Source organism: Alligator mississippiensis, chromosome 3 (genome assembly GCF_030867095.1).
Source record: "Alligator mississippiensis isolate rAllMis1 chromosome 3, rAllMis1, whole genome shotgun sequence".
Lineage (NCBI taxonomy): Eukaryota > Metazoa > Chordata > Crocodylia > Alligatoridae > Alligator > Alligator mississippiensis.
The window spans coordinates 70,391,087-70,406,576 of NC_081826.1; the positions used below are offsets into that span (position 1 = coordinate 70,391,087).

Below are 15,490 nucleotides of genomic sequence, written 5' to 3' on the forward strand. Positions count from 1 at the left end.
CAGGGTAGGTGAGGTTTTCACCCTATAGGTTCTTGAATCTTTCTAATGTACTGCTTCCTCTGAATTCTAACACTTGTGAGCATTTTATTATTTGGTGCCATGCAAAGTTTGGAGTGATACCACTCAGAGTATAAGATAATAGGTTTTCAGTTTTTTGGGGGGTTCTGATTTGCTTCTGCAATCTGCAGCATGCCTTGAAAATAATGGTACATCAAACAAACAAGTTCATTGTTGTATTAATTTTATGAAAAGTAGAGAAAAGGTAAATAAATAACACTAAAAGATGATTTAACTTTTTTTTTTTTACCTTGGAAATGTATAGAGACAAAATACCTGGTTTGTAATGTGTTTTAAAATCTCCTTCAATTTAAATTAATTGTTGCTCTCACTACACAGCTGCAGCATCTGTATAATACAAGTACTTTCTAAGGCTGCATATACCACTGTGTCAAGTGCGCTGTTGGATAGTTCCCTTATAGTATGAACGGAAACTAAGCACCTATATTGATTTTTTTTTTTTTTGTAACACCTGACAACTTTATGAATAAGATGGCATATGTTTAACAAATTCATTCCCTAGCAATGGTGGAGAGATTAATTCAAATAGTTCCTTTATTGTCCTTTTGAAAGGTTAACAAGTTTGACATGAAATGAAATGAAATGAAATGAAAAAGGAAGGATTTTTTTTTCATTTTACTGAATTTAGGAGATACAAGTATAACAATTTACCCAATATCTGACTGTGACAGGGAACCCTAACTCTGTCACAAGGAAGAAGGTGTGTCCCTACAAGGCCAGAACCTTCTGGGCACAGAGGGCTGGGGAGGAAGGGGTTAACTGCTGAACTGGGATGGATAGTCAGCTGACTGAAAGAGACAGGACTATAAAAACCCTGGGTTGAATGGCAGTAAGGGGGCCAGCAGCCAAGGGGGAAGGAGTGCATCTCAGAGCTCCAGGGAGAAGTTTGGTGGGAAGTCCAAAGCCAGGAAAGGGGGAACTATAGAAGCCCTGGAGAGATAACAGCTGCACTGCAGCAAGGACTGGAGCTGATGGTGGGGAGCTGAAACACGAACCCTGCAGCTGTAAGCTGACATACTGATTTCCTTATTCCCATTTTTGGGTGGCAGATATTGCCCACGGGCAGGACTGTTTATTTGTTTTCTTTTGGTGATGGAACAAAACCGGTGGTTTGGGTGAGGCTATTAGGGGTTGGAGGAGGCCTCATTTTGGAGACCCACTGCAGAGTGGGATCCCCAGCGCCAGTGAGGGTGCAGCTTTTTGGGGGCACAGACTCTGGCACCAGTGAGGATGCAATTTTGGGGGGCACAGACCCAGGTGCCAGTGAGGGCGCAACTTTTGAGGGCACAGCCCAATGCCAGTGAGGCACAGAGAGAGACAGGGCTGCAGAGAGCCCGAGTGCTAGTCAGGGCACCGTTTTGGGACTATCTTAAAAAGGCCAGGGAGGCCTGGAGCACCTGGGGGGTGCAAGTGTATATTTTTCTGTTGTTTGGACTGGTGGGGTCACACCCAGGTTTTGAACTTGTGACCACTTTGGCTGTGGGGGGGCCGGTGCGCATGCCTCTGGGCTGGGGGGTGCCGTGCCTTGGCAGGGAGCAGAAAAAGGGGCCAAGAGCCTCCAGGCACTGGAAGGAAGAGCTAGAGCTTTGGAGTCTAACCCTGTTTGGTGAGTTTGGATGGAGAGGCCTAGCTAGAGAAAAAAAGGGGTCAGACCAACATACCCAACATAATCGGCAGTCTCCCACTCGCATACTAATTCCATCAAGATGTGTCAAGTGAGATTAGAGCAGGACAGCAAAGGTCCAAGATGACTCCAAGGGCGCCCCACGTAAGGCACAGATGACCCGGAAGATGGCGCTGAGGAGGGTGACCTGCTACACTGACTGAGGTTGGACATTATATATCTATGTGACTTCATAAGACATTTGCAGAGGTTATAGGGAGGTTAGATCATATAAAAATAGTCACCGGTCTAAGGTAAGTTGAAATGCGGGGGATGCTAGTGAGAAGAGTTGGGAGCATTGCGGGGGCAAGCAGGCTTCTGGGGAAAATCAGGGGGTCTGCGGGGGGGAGGGGGGAATGGGAAGGCTGGCAGGGTCTGGAGGGAGTATTGGGAGGCAGGTGGGGCCTGTGGAGGGAGTTGCTGGGGTCTGGGAGGGTGTGGTGAGATCAGGGAGCCTTGCAGGGTCTGGGGGGGGGGAGGGCTGAGGAGATGGGAGGCTGTCTCTCACACCCCCTGGAACCAGGAGCTATTTTTATCCCCCTAAGCCCCCGTCCCCAGACAAACAACCCCCTCCCAGCAAATCTATCCTTTCCTGTCCCTCCCGCTAACCCAGCTTAGGTCCTCAGCTCCCAGCATCTGCGAGCACTGATAAAACCAGCACCAGGAGAGAGTTGCAGGATGGGGGATTTGGTGGGCAGGGAGAGGTTGTCCATCTGGGAGTTGGTAAATAGCTCAGTGCCAGGGAAGGGGTGGGAAAAGTGCAGCCTCAGGGCTGGGGCCAGCAGCTGAGCTTTCCCAGCCCTGGGGCTGTGCTGGGAACTGTACAGATATTCAGTTAGATCAGTGTTGCCAGACACAAGCTAAGTTAGACTACCCTGGAGGTACAATTAATTTAGATCAATTTAGCCCTTTTTAGATCAATTTGGCCCTTTTCCTCCCCTGCTATGCGACATTGGTCAGGCTGCAGTTGGAGTACGGTGTCCAGTTCTGGGTGCCGCACTTCAGGAGGGATGTGGACAGCACTGAGAGGGTCCAGAGGAGGGCCAGCCGCATGATCAGGGGTCAGCAGGGTAGGTCCTATGAGGAGAGGCTACAGGACCTGAACCTCTTCAGCCTCCACAAAAGAAGGCTGAGAGGGGATCTGGTGGCTGCCTATAAACTTGCCAAGCAGGGCCAGCTGGCAATGGGAGAGTCCCTGTTCCCCTGAGCACTACCGGGGGTAACAAGGAACAACGGCCATAACTTGACTGAGAGTAGATTCAGGCTAGACATCAGGTGGCACTACTGCACAGTCAGGGTGGCTAGAGCTGGAACCAACTTCAAAGGGAAGTGGTACTTGCCCCTACCCTAGGGGTATTCAAAAGGAGGCTAGATAATCACCTAGCTGGGGTTGTTTGACCCCAGCATCCCTTCATGACCATGGCAGGGGGTTGGACTTGATGATCTGCTTAGGTCCCTTTTGACCCTACCAGCTATGAAACTATAAGATCAATCTAACTGTCCTGAACTTCTGTAAAGTTCTCATGTAGATCCACCTAACTAGCATAAGGTCCACACCTGGGCGAACTAAGTTTGATTGAGTACCCATTTCCAATGCTATCTAAGCTCCTCCTAATGTCTCTAAATGTCTGTAAGCAGCCTGTATTGGAGATTTAGCAACATTAATTCCTTAGCAGAAGCAGGCATATGACAAGATAAGTGTTGTATCAGTAGCCCCATGTATTGAGGATGCTTTCTATTTGATACTCATATTTGCCGCTTGTGAACTTTGTCTAGTAATAAAGGATGTCTAACAATAACAAAGCAGCGAGGAGCTTGGTAAAAAATAGAGGCTAAAATTTTTGTATAACAGTATCTAAAATTAGGGCTTATTAACACAGAACAGCTGTATTGTTTACACCATATAAAATAAAGTATCCCAAGATAGGGCACTTTAATTGTGTCCATGCTAGGACCTGTTTTAGTAATTCTGGTTTGGAAAAAAAAATAATATCTGCAAAATATTTATACCAAAACCAAGGCCCTGCATAAATCAGACCTTGGTCTCCATTTCCTACTCCTACTCTTCCTAAATCTGCTCGCCTTTTGGCTTGTAGATCTCTCTTACTATATGGCCAGAGCATGGTTTTAAGCCTGTAATACTAAGGCATGATGTAATACTGATTATGTAATACTAAAGATTAAGATGAATGCTTCAGCCTTTTCCAAAAACTATAAATGTTTGGGGGAAAACTGTTATACCCAGAAACTGAAAGGCCGGTCTTTTCTGCTGCTTCTCTATATAGATTCTCATTTGGTTTCAGAGCTATGTTGTTGCTTAGAAAAGAATACAGTTAGTGTGTTTTTAGAATGTGAATGTCACTGAAAATCTGCCTTCTTCCACAGTTGTTCAGGCTTCCCCACAAGGCATTTATTTCTCTATGACTTCTGGATTGCAAGTGCCCAGTATGGAGGTAGGTTTATACTATTTGATCTTGATGTTTACAGACTTCCAGTTTGTGCGCTACCCAACTGTTATAAATTAGTCTGACAACATGGTCAGCACCAATTGTATTAAAACAACTCTACTTCTAATACTGTAACATTTGTTTCCTTGTTTTGTGGCTCCCTGCTAGGTAATTTCCTTAAAGCTCAGTATTTGCGACACACAATCAAAGTGACCATAACAGATGTGTCTCATGCTCTTGCAAAATTTCAAAATTTCAAGGGAATTGTGGTAGGATAAATAGCTTAGTCATAAAACCAAGTCCTCCAGGAGTCAATGGGGTAAGCACAATCTTTGAATTTATAGTCCTCTTCAGGGAAGCAGCTAGTGTGCTAAGGAATCTTTTACAAGACAGAGGAAGAGTTGGAAAATCTTTGAAGTGCCAGAAATCCCAAGTGCTTGTAATCTTTGAAGAATTTTTATTTTAATTCTGTAGTATCTGTAATGATGCTGGGCTATACAGATTGTCAGGTTTTCGATATTATACACATAATTACTTCTTTTGAGGAAAAGGGGGTTTTTTTCCGCATAGCACAAGGAAATGCAGAAAAATAATTGAGAATCAAATCATATTTTTCATTGACAACTAGCATACATCTAGTCCAGGATAAAATATTTCAAATCTAGAAAAAACAAGAAAAGTAAAATTTTCATGTGAAAGTACAGATCATTCTCTCCTTTGTAATGGGCTTTTTTCTCCCTCATAAGTCTATTAAATAAATAAAGCCTTGGTCTTATACAGTGCTTTGCCTGAGAGACCTTGAAGTGCTTTAAAAAGGAGACCAGCAACATCTCCATTTTACAGACGAAGAAACTAGGGCACAGAGAGGTGAAATGACTTGCCAAGATTATCTGGAGGACAAAGGCCACACCTGGAATATAACCTAATGCTCTCTGGAAAAAAAGCTACCCTGTGTCTCTCTGAATGTGATGCAAATTCTACCATGAATGATGTATTAGGACACTGCCCCAGATATTTAGGACAACCATATTATAGTTGAGTAGTTAAGGGAATCCAGGATGGGGTAGAGGAATCTAGGATGGGGGAGCATGTGTGTACACACACACACACACACACACACACACACACACACACACACACATGTGCACAACCCTAACCCTGTGGCTCCCAAGAACCCTGATGGCAATAGGCTGGGACAACACAGACCTGTGGCTGGGCTCCATCCCCTGCAGGCTGAGGCTGGGACTGGCTGGGAGTGGCTCCTTCCCCCCCCTGCCACCTGGGGCCACCACGTGCAGCTGGGCTTTGGCAGTGGCCGCAGCATCAGGACATGAGGCTAGTCAGTCTACATACAGTGTATTCCTACTGTTCTTGATAGTTAAAAGGTGGACAAATTGAAAAAGAAAATGCTAATGTCCCAATGTTTCACTTGAATAGTGTAAGTCAGGGCTGTTCAACTTCTGAGTAGCTGGAGGCTGCATACCCCGTTGCTGCATGCTGTGCTGTATGAGTGCTCTCCCACACTGTGCCAATGCCCCACTATTGCATTGAGCTGAAACACCCATGCCATGCGTGGGGTCTCCTGGGCCTCCCCAAGTCCCACAGCTGTGGCTCCCTCAGCCTTGAGGACTGCCCCACTTTTAGGGATGGAGACAGGAAACAAAAGCTGGAAGAAGGAGGGCCCAGAGACCCTGGCAGCACCAACAGGAGATCAATGCAGGAATGATGCTTGGACCCAGAGCTCAGAGACAGCAAGTTAATTCCTCAGGATCCACATGTGAACTGCAGGCAGCTAGTTGGAAAGCCTTGGTGTGATCCATTTAGTTTATAAACCAAACTGATAAAATTTAAATATATCATCAGGAAAAAGTCTCGTTGGGATCAAGTTCCCTTACTTCAAATGTTTAGAAGTTAAAAGATTATTATGGAGATCTTCAGTATATAGAATAGTCTATACACCACTGGATGAATAACAAGAATCTTATTGGACACAATACAAGCAGATTTTTAATTACTTATAATTAATATTTAACGTCTTGGTTCTTCTGACTGTGGGAATTCATTATGTAATCCTTTTATATCATCCATCAGAACGAAAGTACTATCTTTTAAATCTATTAATCTGATTGCATTTTAGGCCATCCACCTCTATGGTTTAGTTAGATGCCTTTTCTTGTTAGAGTGCCATAAAAAGGTAACAGGGGTAGATCACTGAATTTCCCTATTCTCCTCTAAAACTTACTGTTCCTGCAGCACACAATTAGATCCATTATCTCTGTCACTTTTCTTTAACCATCTCCTTTACAGCTGTATAGCATCAAAATATAAACCTAAAACAGAGGTGCTCAACCTTTGGCTCATGGGCCAAATGCTGCTTGTGGAGCCTTGGGATCAAGCTGTCAGAGCTCCCCATGGGTTGGGAAATTTGGTGGTGGGGGAGCAGTGGCAGCTAATACAAGTGCCAAATTCCTAAACCCCAAGCTGGCGTTGGATTGGAGCTGGGCCACACTCCCTTCCCCATGCATGGCCAGATCATGCCCCCTCCCTGTGGGGATGAGCCACCCCTCCTCTTCCCCATGGGGCTGGGTTGGGGCTGTGTCAAGCCACCTTCCCCACTCCCCACCCCCCTGCAGAGCTGTGTTGAGACGAAGCTGTGCCCCCTACTCCCCGTGGGGCTGGGCTATGCCCCCTCCCTCTCCCCACATGGCTGGGTTGGGGCCAGGCCATCCCTCCACCCCCTCCCCAGGGTGGGATTGGGAGTGCATCAATACACTTTTGTCTCCCCCCTCCTCCTCCCAGGGCTGGGTTGGCCCCCATCCCATCCCCTTCTGCTTGGCTATATGGGAACCTGCTGTGCCTACGGCAGGTGCTGGATCAGGACCACCCACCTGATCTAGCCTCTGGACAGACTGGGCACTGCCAATTCTGGCCACCAGGCAAAAAGGTTGAGCACCTATCTAAAACATTTAATTTACTCATTTTATAACCGAAAAGGTGACTTTATATACCATAATGGAGTAGGTATCCCATATTTTCTTTCAATGTACAGGAAGACTGATAAGCATTTGTGAGCACCAAGCATTAGGTGCTGAACGAGGTCATATTCTTATTTTTTCTAAAATGATTTATGCTTAAAGTCCTTATTCTTACTCCAGAATGCTTGACCTTTTATGACTAATATAACCATCCATGTAGACAGATGTAATACATGATTGCAATATCTAAATAAATTGCAGTCTTTTAGACCCAGCTTTTTGAAGGATATTTAGGCATGTATTCAACATTTTCACGATCACCCTTTTGCACACATTTCAAGGCATTTATGAGAACAAACTCTGATGTACTTAGTGAGTTATTCTGAATGTAAAAAATGTTTTTAATATACAAATATGTTATCACTTAAGTAACTGGGTGTGCCCATAAATTTGTAAGACTTTCTTTCTTGAGCAATTTTTCAAAATATGATCCTTCTGTTAATACTCTTTACTAGTGACTTTGATATGTTCAAGATGATTCACAGACCATGAACCAGCTTAAGTCTCCGACCTGCAAAGTAACAAGCCACATATAAGAGGATATTTATCTTAAGTTTACTAACAGAGATTTTAATGATGAAGTATTTAAGTACAATGCCTTCTTCTTCCACCTCATAGTTCAAATTGACAGAAGAGAGTTCCTGAAAGGCTGCTTATGACTTACTCCCTTTTAAGAAACAGAGAAAAGTGGTCAGGAGTCTCATTGCCTTGGAGTCCGAAGTCCCTCTGTGCAAGAAGATTTAGAGAATTGGCACCTCTCCTGTTAGAGACATTTTAATTTCTAAAGAGATCTTTGAACAGGATTGACACTGGCGAACAGCATTAACATTGATTAGAAATGGCACTAATGCTCCATCCACTCTTTAGGAGTGAGTCTGCTTCTTAACTTTTGGTATCAACTATAATGGAAGCAATGAAAAAAATGATGTTTTCAACAGAGCTGTAGTTTTTACTTTTAGAAATTTCAGCAAAAGTCTTCTAGACAATCTGAGAACACCACCTAAAGGAAAAGGTTTCCAGATTTATAACTGCATATTAGTGGGAAACATAAATAAAGCAGCATTTGAAATTCTTGAGAACTGCCGGCATATAAAGCATGTCACAGTATATTCTACATCTAATTTACATCCTTGTTCCCATTGATAGTTTCCATCCATGTGGTCTTACAGCTGAGAGTTTAAAAAAACTTGTTTTTTGGTTGTGTCCCACTCCCTTGGGTGCATTTAAATCTTGTAATCTCCTAATTATCCTAATTAAATTCAGGATGGTTTATATTTGAGAGGAAAAACAACTTTTGGGGATCATGCATTTTAATCATGACTATACCAAGGTAAGTTAGGTAAATTAACAAGGTACATTAGAAAGGACGTGATCATTTTTAAAGGATTAGAAGCCAGGTTTAAATGTGGCTGAAGAGGTAAAGTCAACAATTTGATACAGCTAATTACCATGGTTTTAAACAAGAGAATTAAAACATGATTGGGCTGATGATCCTTTAATCTAGCTTCTTCATTTTTGAACACATCTGAAACTCTTTTACAATGAGTATGAATTGTGCAATTTACAGAGAAACACAACACATACAAAGTAAAACCCTTGACTGGAACTTGTCCCTTAATCATGCACCTACTTGGTGCTGAGCATTATCAATTCATACAAGATAAATGGGGTTGAGGGAAGAGCAGGTGTTTTCCCCATAGCAGTATGGGTATTTTATACACATGTTCAAATCCTGAGGAAGAAAACCAAACAACATTGTTTGACCTTGAATGTGGACGTTTCTTGCTATTTCCAGGGACAAAAGGATAGCTCACATTATGAAAAAGTACAGCTCTACAATGTAGCAAAATCTGCCAAAATAAATCTTCCAAAATACCCAGGTAGTGAAAGAATTGCACTCCACTCATGTAAAGTTATGAAATATTTACATATGTGGATGGAACATAGAGGTGAGGTAAAATTCCCAGACCAAAAACATGACTAAAAGAAACTTCTCCAGTCTATAGGAGTTGGATCACTCATTGTACAGGCCAGTTGCACTGGATACTCGGGCAACTGGATCTGTGTAAAAGCAGGTCTGTGGCCATCCCCCAGACCAGTTTCCACAGGCCATTCTACAGTTTACTGTTCCAGCTTATATAGGCACTAGGTGTGTGCAAAACGGGCCATATTTGATTCGGCCCAAATCAGGGTCAGCAATTCAATTCGGCCAAATCCGAAACTGAAGATTTGATGCCGATTCAGAGAATCAGTGATTCAGCTGTAGACACAGCTTCAAATGTTTTTTCTACATACCTTGAGGTACCAGGCATGGCTTGTGAATGCTGTGATGCTGGCATGGATGGAGCATCCCACAGGAGTGCAGGGGGACCCTCTGTGTGCTCGGCGGCAAACCCATACAGAGAACTCCAACTTAGAGGAAAATTCCTTCCTAGTTTCAGATTGAGTGATTGGTTTGACCCTGAGTGGAAGATCCTCAAGGTAGGTGTCTACCAGCAGGAGTACCAGCGCGCCCAAATCGAAAGCAACGCCTTCAGCTGTGGCCAATGTTCAATACCACAGAGAAGGTGAAAAAATTCCAGAGGTCTATAACGCATTTAGGACGGAAAATAAAGTCCTTCATGGCTTCAAAGAATGATCAGCAGAAGTCCTGAAGGAATACTAGCCACTTTCAGCAAAGAGAAAGGGTTACCTGTCAACCCCACTGTGGGAATTGCAAATACTTGAATCTACATATCACATGTTTCCAAGAACTCCCATGCTAGCATAACATCTTTCCCACAAACATGCCAAGAATAAACTTCTGGACACCATGTCTCAAGGTGAGTTCTACAAGGCCTCTGCAACAGCACTTATGCTATTCTAACTGCTAATAAGGATAGGACCGTACAAAAGAGAGTCCTGTTTCCCTGATGGCTCAATCACTTCCCCTACACTGCATAGAACTGAGATACAGAAGACAGAGTGCATTGTCCACATTTGGAATAGACTCATATAGTAGCAAAACTTATAACTGTCTAATGGAAAATGTGAACATATTTATGCCAACCCATGGTATGTGCATAAAGTTCCATTGGACCTGTTTAGTACAGTACTTATGTTTAAATTGGTATTCTTTATGTGTAAGTAATAAAAACATCTTTTTCTTCTGATGGTTATCAAACTTATCTAGAGAAACATAATCACAAAAAATAATCTCAGAAAGATATATACTGCAGAACATAAGAATGGGTTGTGGAAATCAAATAATTAACTGGTTCTTAAACTTTTGTTATGGCTTATCACTTTTTAAGAAACAGATCTTGTCACATGCAGTTCTATTCCCAATCTCCCCATCCTGATTCTACATCTTCAATATAGCAGCTGTTGTGCTCAGTTACATGGAACAAAGCTATCAGGACAGGAATAAAGACAGGAGCCAACTCCCATCATATCTCAATTGGAGTTGGGCACCCAGTTCCCTTAGGCAATGTTGAAAATCCCACCCAAAACTTTGAGGCTAAGTTTTTAGCAAGGAAGCCAAGCCAAGTGATTTTTTTTTTGTGCTGGTTAATGCAAGCATTCTGGTACTTAATCACTTCCCCATTAAAGCCCAAACCATAAAGTTTATTGCTCAGTAAGGAATGCTCCACAGCATTAAAAGCCATTTTGAAAAAATCAATAAATGCAGCACTGACTATGTTATCTGCAGCTGCATTTTCATGTACTATCATTAAATTTCATGTGCCAGTGAAGTTCCCAATTGCCAATTGTTTAATAAATGATGAAAAGCCTAAATGATGTTTATAGTCTGGGCAGTTTGCTCCACACTTCTAACCATTACTGAATATAAAAAATACTATTAAAATATTTTATTTTTAAATAAAGATACTGTAGAGAACATGTTTGTAGAGAATATTGAACATTAAGCTGATACTAAAAGACAGATTTATAATATCACAGATTGGGTGATGTACAACAGTGGAGGTTAGTAGAATAATTATCAGTAACATTTGGGCTCTCTAACAAACTTCCTATTAAAGCTCATACTTTATAGTGTGTTCAAGAATCTGAACATTCAGTGGAGATTTACATTTTGCTAACCGCTGAAATTTGTGGCATGCAAGTAGCATAAAACTTCTCAATTTCTCAACATGCAAAGAAAATATGGTAAAAATGAGGCTCCTAAATTGTTTTTTAACATACAATTAGCAATAAAAATAAAGGGCTAGTCTCTTCTTACGAAAATGTGTACCAGAAGTAGCTTCAACACCAAGTCAGTGGTATTTACCCAAGCATAAAAGGGAAGAAAATTAACATTTAAGAGAAGAGAATTCAAAGGATCCTTTTCCAAGCAGAAATGGCAGAGCTTCTTAGAAGAGGGAGGAAATAGAGTTGTCCTTGAAATCTTGGTCCTTCCCCCTTTTCAGGTGCCAAATTGCCATTCCATGAATTGTGATATTTTTTTCTCTCACAGGACTGCAACAATCCCATGGAAGGGATGAGAGAGAGGGTTGAAGATGGAGTGCTTCTTCCAGGAGTTAATGATGGGTAGTTTGTGCAGAGGCACAGCTCTGTGCCTTGGGTAGCTGCATAGTGCCGGGGCAGTGCCAACTTCTACTGTGCCAATTGTGCCAGACCAATCAGCTGCTGCTGTGGCAATGACTGCTTTTCTGTCCTCCAACCAGGTGGCACTCAGGGCTGCTACCCCATTCACCTTCCCCACCCTCACTTCCCAGTTATGCTGCTACATATGTGCCCATATCTATATGACCTAAATGCACCCTTCACCAGTGTGGGCCTTTGACAGTTAAACCCTAAATTCTGAATGTTACATTTAATAATGGAGTCCAGTGGCTCTGGACTAGTTTTTTATACTGCTTTCCTGCAATGAGTAACAGGAGGTTGCCCTTGATTTCCTATCTGCAGCTGAGGTAATCAGCTAGGTTCAAACTAAGATTCTTTTCTAGGTTGGAACAGAGGGTTTACTTTTTTGAAGCTACAATAAAAATTTGGGCCAAATAAACAGCTGTACACCCGAATTAAAAAAAACAAGCAAAACCTCCCAGAACAAAAACGAAACTCAGATGCCTGCAGTGGATGTAATCAGGGAATCTGCTGATCTGTTTAATTTTGTTTTGTGTGGGGGGGGTGCATCAGAAAACACGTGAAAAAAAGCTGAAACCCCACCCCAGAGGCTTTTTCCTTCCTGAGTATGTGAAATGGGGTTATTTATTCCTCTGCAAAGTGATGTAAATTTGGCATTCAACATATATATCAAATTTTACACAAATGTTATTGTGATTTAGTGACATCTTAAACTGCCTGCAAAGAGCTGTAATTAATAGATTCAAAGAACTTAAGGGGAAAACAGACTATTAGATCATGTCACTTCCTGTCTGTCATGGCTGCTGCTCCTGCAGTGTCATCAACTGAAGACTGGGGAGGGTGTCCATGTCACCTGTAACCCCGGGCTTCACCCCTAGCTGGTAGGTTTCTGTGGGTCTGTAACACTGGCCATGTAGAGATATTACATTCATGTCACTACAAACACACTTATAATGTTGTAATGCCATCATACATATATGTAAACTGTCTGCCATGTTACAAAAAATGATGGATCTACCACAAAAATGTTCCTCTTTCACAGAGGAACTTTTCTGTAGCAGTAGGGCAGTTTGCAATGCCACATGTAACATCTGTTTAGCACTTCAGGGGGGCCCTCAGACCCCCAGCATCCCACAGTCCTCTGCTCTCCCTCCCCTCCTCCAAGGGTGGATGTATTTGTATTCAGTAATATATACAGTTCATTCTGAAGTCAGTTACAAATAGTGCACACAGCTCTGATTAAATAAACAGCCTTTTGTATATTGTCAAACCCATGGTATGCATCACTGCCCATGTTTATTGCCCTTGTGTAACAAGCATAAAACGTTTCATTAATAAGAAAAAAAATATCCAGCACTGTTTTTTCAAAAGCTTCAGGAACTCTAATGGGTTAAAAATCAGCAGCCTTTTAATTTTGTTTCATTAAGTAACAGACCATTAAAAATATTATGTCAAAACAGCAGCAGCTTCCATTACCTCTCATGGGAGTCCCACTAATGACTTAAGCCTCCTATTCAGTGAACAGAGAAAAACAGTTAGTGACAGTATCATTCTGCACAGCTATTGATTACACTGCCTAACAATTAAAGAGCCAGATTACAAACATGCCTGTCACCTTAATGTGAAAATCATTGCTTATTTTAAAAATAAAGTTACCTCTTTCACACTGTGCCCATCTTCATTTCAAATATTCATTCACGCACTGCCTTGGTGCATGCGCAAAATGACAGGCATGGGGAGGCTTCGTGCAACCTCAGACAGGGACCCCGATCAACCTGGGGAGAGCCCCAGAACTCACCTGCCATGACTTTGAATGTTTCTCCGGTGGTGGGGTCTCCCGTTGGCTCAAGATTGGTTGTTCCTCCTGGCGGATATTCATGGGGCTCCACCTCCCTATACCCCAGCCATGCACCAGCCTCCGACAGGTCACCTGATCTTGACACGGCTAGCCCTCTGGTCGTGATAGTCCTTACTTGTCGCTTACCTTCAAGTCTCGGGTCCTCACCAGCTACCTTGGTGGACTATGGGCCCATTGGGTGTTCCTCTCATCCAGCTCCAGCTGCTTGTCAGCTCTTGTGAGTGGCTCTTGAGATACAGTTGTTATATGGACCCCTCAGTGCCAAGATATCAAAGAATCAAAAATAAACCAACAGACAAGGAAAATGACAAAAGAAGAATATGCACAGGCCAGATGACAATGAAAGGATGGACACATAAGAGGAACTTAAAAGCTGGTAAAAAAAAAAAACAAAGGGATCAGGCTGGACTGTCTTGCTATATTGCCTACACTGAAGCCTGTGCTTGGCAGTGTCCCCGATGCTGTCCTGCCCTCTACCTTAGCTGTGCTCCCTCCACTTTTCTCTGGTTCAGCTCTTCTCCCCTAACCCAGCCTCTGAGTGCCCATTGCCGTGAGTCTTTTCTGTCCCTGGGCTTCTCCTTGCTCTTTCCTGAGCAGGGTTTCCTGCCACGCGCTGGTACTGCCTGTGACTGGCGTGAAGGTTTGTTGCAGCTGCCACTGCCTGGGCTGTTGCTGTCCACATGGAACTTACCCTTTCTTGCCAGCTCTGTCTGCCGCCAGCATGGGAAGCCTCTGCAGCCTCTCCTGCTCTTCCCGGTCCCCAGCTGTTACCGGCTTTTATCTTCGCTGGCCAGTAATTGTCAGTGATGTCACCCATTGGTTTCAGCTGTATATAGGCGTGGCTGATGAACCACATGGTTTTCTTCTGTTAGTGTTGCTTGTCTGGACTCCGGGCTCCTAGAGTGGGTGAGTATTCTTTGGTTTCGGGGCTTCTCCTTTGGGGTTGCATGGCCCCTGTGTTTATACCCCTGGACACACACAAACATGTTACAGCATGATTTATCATTCAAAATTACTGATAACAGAACTGCTGAATCATGAAACTGGTGTAGAAGATGTTAAGCTATTTTAAGCAAATGAATGGTGCACGTTCCAGCCCCTTTCCTGTGTAGCTACATACAACTTCTATATTTAAAAAGGTCAAGGTCAGAAGCTAGAAAATGAGGTAATTTATTTTGTTTATATAGTCTTAATTTGCTCCCTTCCAACCACAGGAACATATTAAGAAACAGACTAGTACAACATTACAGATTTGCTCTTACAGAGTATGTGTTATCTTATACATAAAGCTTTTTTCTTTTACAACTCTTAATCTTATTCAGTGTTCATCTTGTGCTCTAAGTAAGTCTGGGGTCCTGTTGGACAACTGGTTGTGGCTATTTAGTTCAACATTATAGTGTAAGAGGACAGAACTAAGTTTTTAAAGCAACCATTATCTGGCATTTCCTTACATTGAATGCTCTGTTTCAAGCTTAACATTTTTTTGAAAAGGAAAAAAAAAATGGAAAAATGTTCATCATGGCTAGGGACAGATATTACACAAACTGGTATAAGTGATCAGAAACTGGTTCAAATCTGTAACACAACAGAAATTCAGGGCACATAAACCACTTTCAAAATGGCCAAAACAGGTTTAAGATAAACCTGGATGGATGTAGTATCAGACTTAACTGAGGTTAAATCAATTTATTAAACTTCTGTCCCAGATCCCTTACAGATTTAAGTTAACTAACAGTCCTCCAGCATCCCAGAATGCTTTGCACTTCTCCCACAAACCTCCCCTTACAGCCTGGGCTGGGTAGCATTGGCTCAAGCTGTCTGC

The 15,490-nt window shown here is 42.8% G+C and overlaps 1 long non-coding RNA gene across 1 annotated transcript; it reads left to right on the forward strand.

The window, feature by feature from the left end:
* The first annotated feature begins 929 nt into the window (after nucleotides 1–929).
* On the forward strand, nucleotides 930–13,507 carry LOC132249316 (uncharacterized). The gene is made up of 3 exons (XR_009460729.1): nucleotides 930–1,082; nucleotides 4,127–4,194; nucleotides 11,680–13,507. It is a non-coding gene; the product is annotated as an uncharacterized LOC132249316 (long non-coding RNA).
* Nucleotides 13,508–15,490: the final 1,983 nt, after the last annotated feature.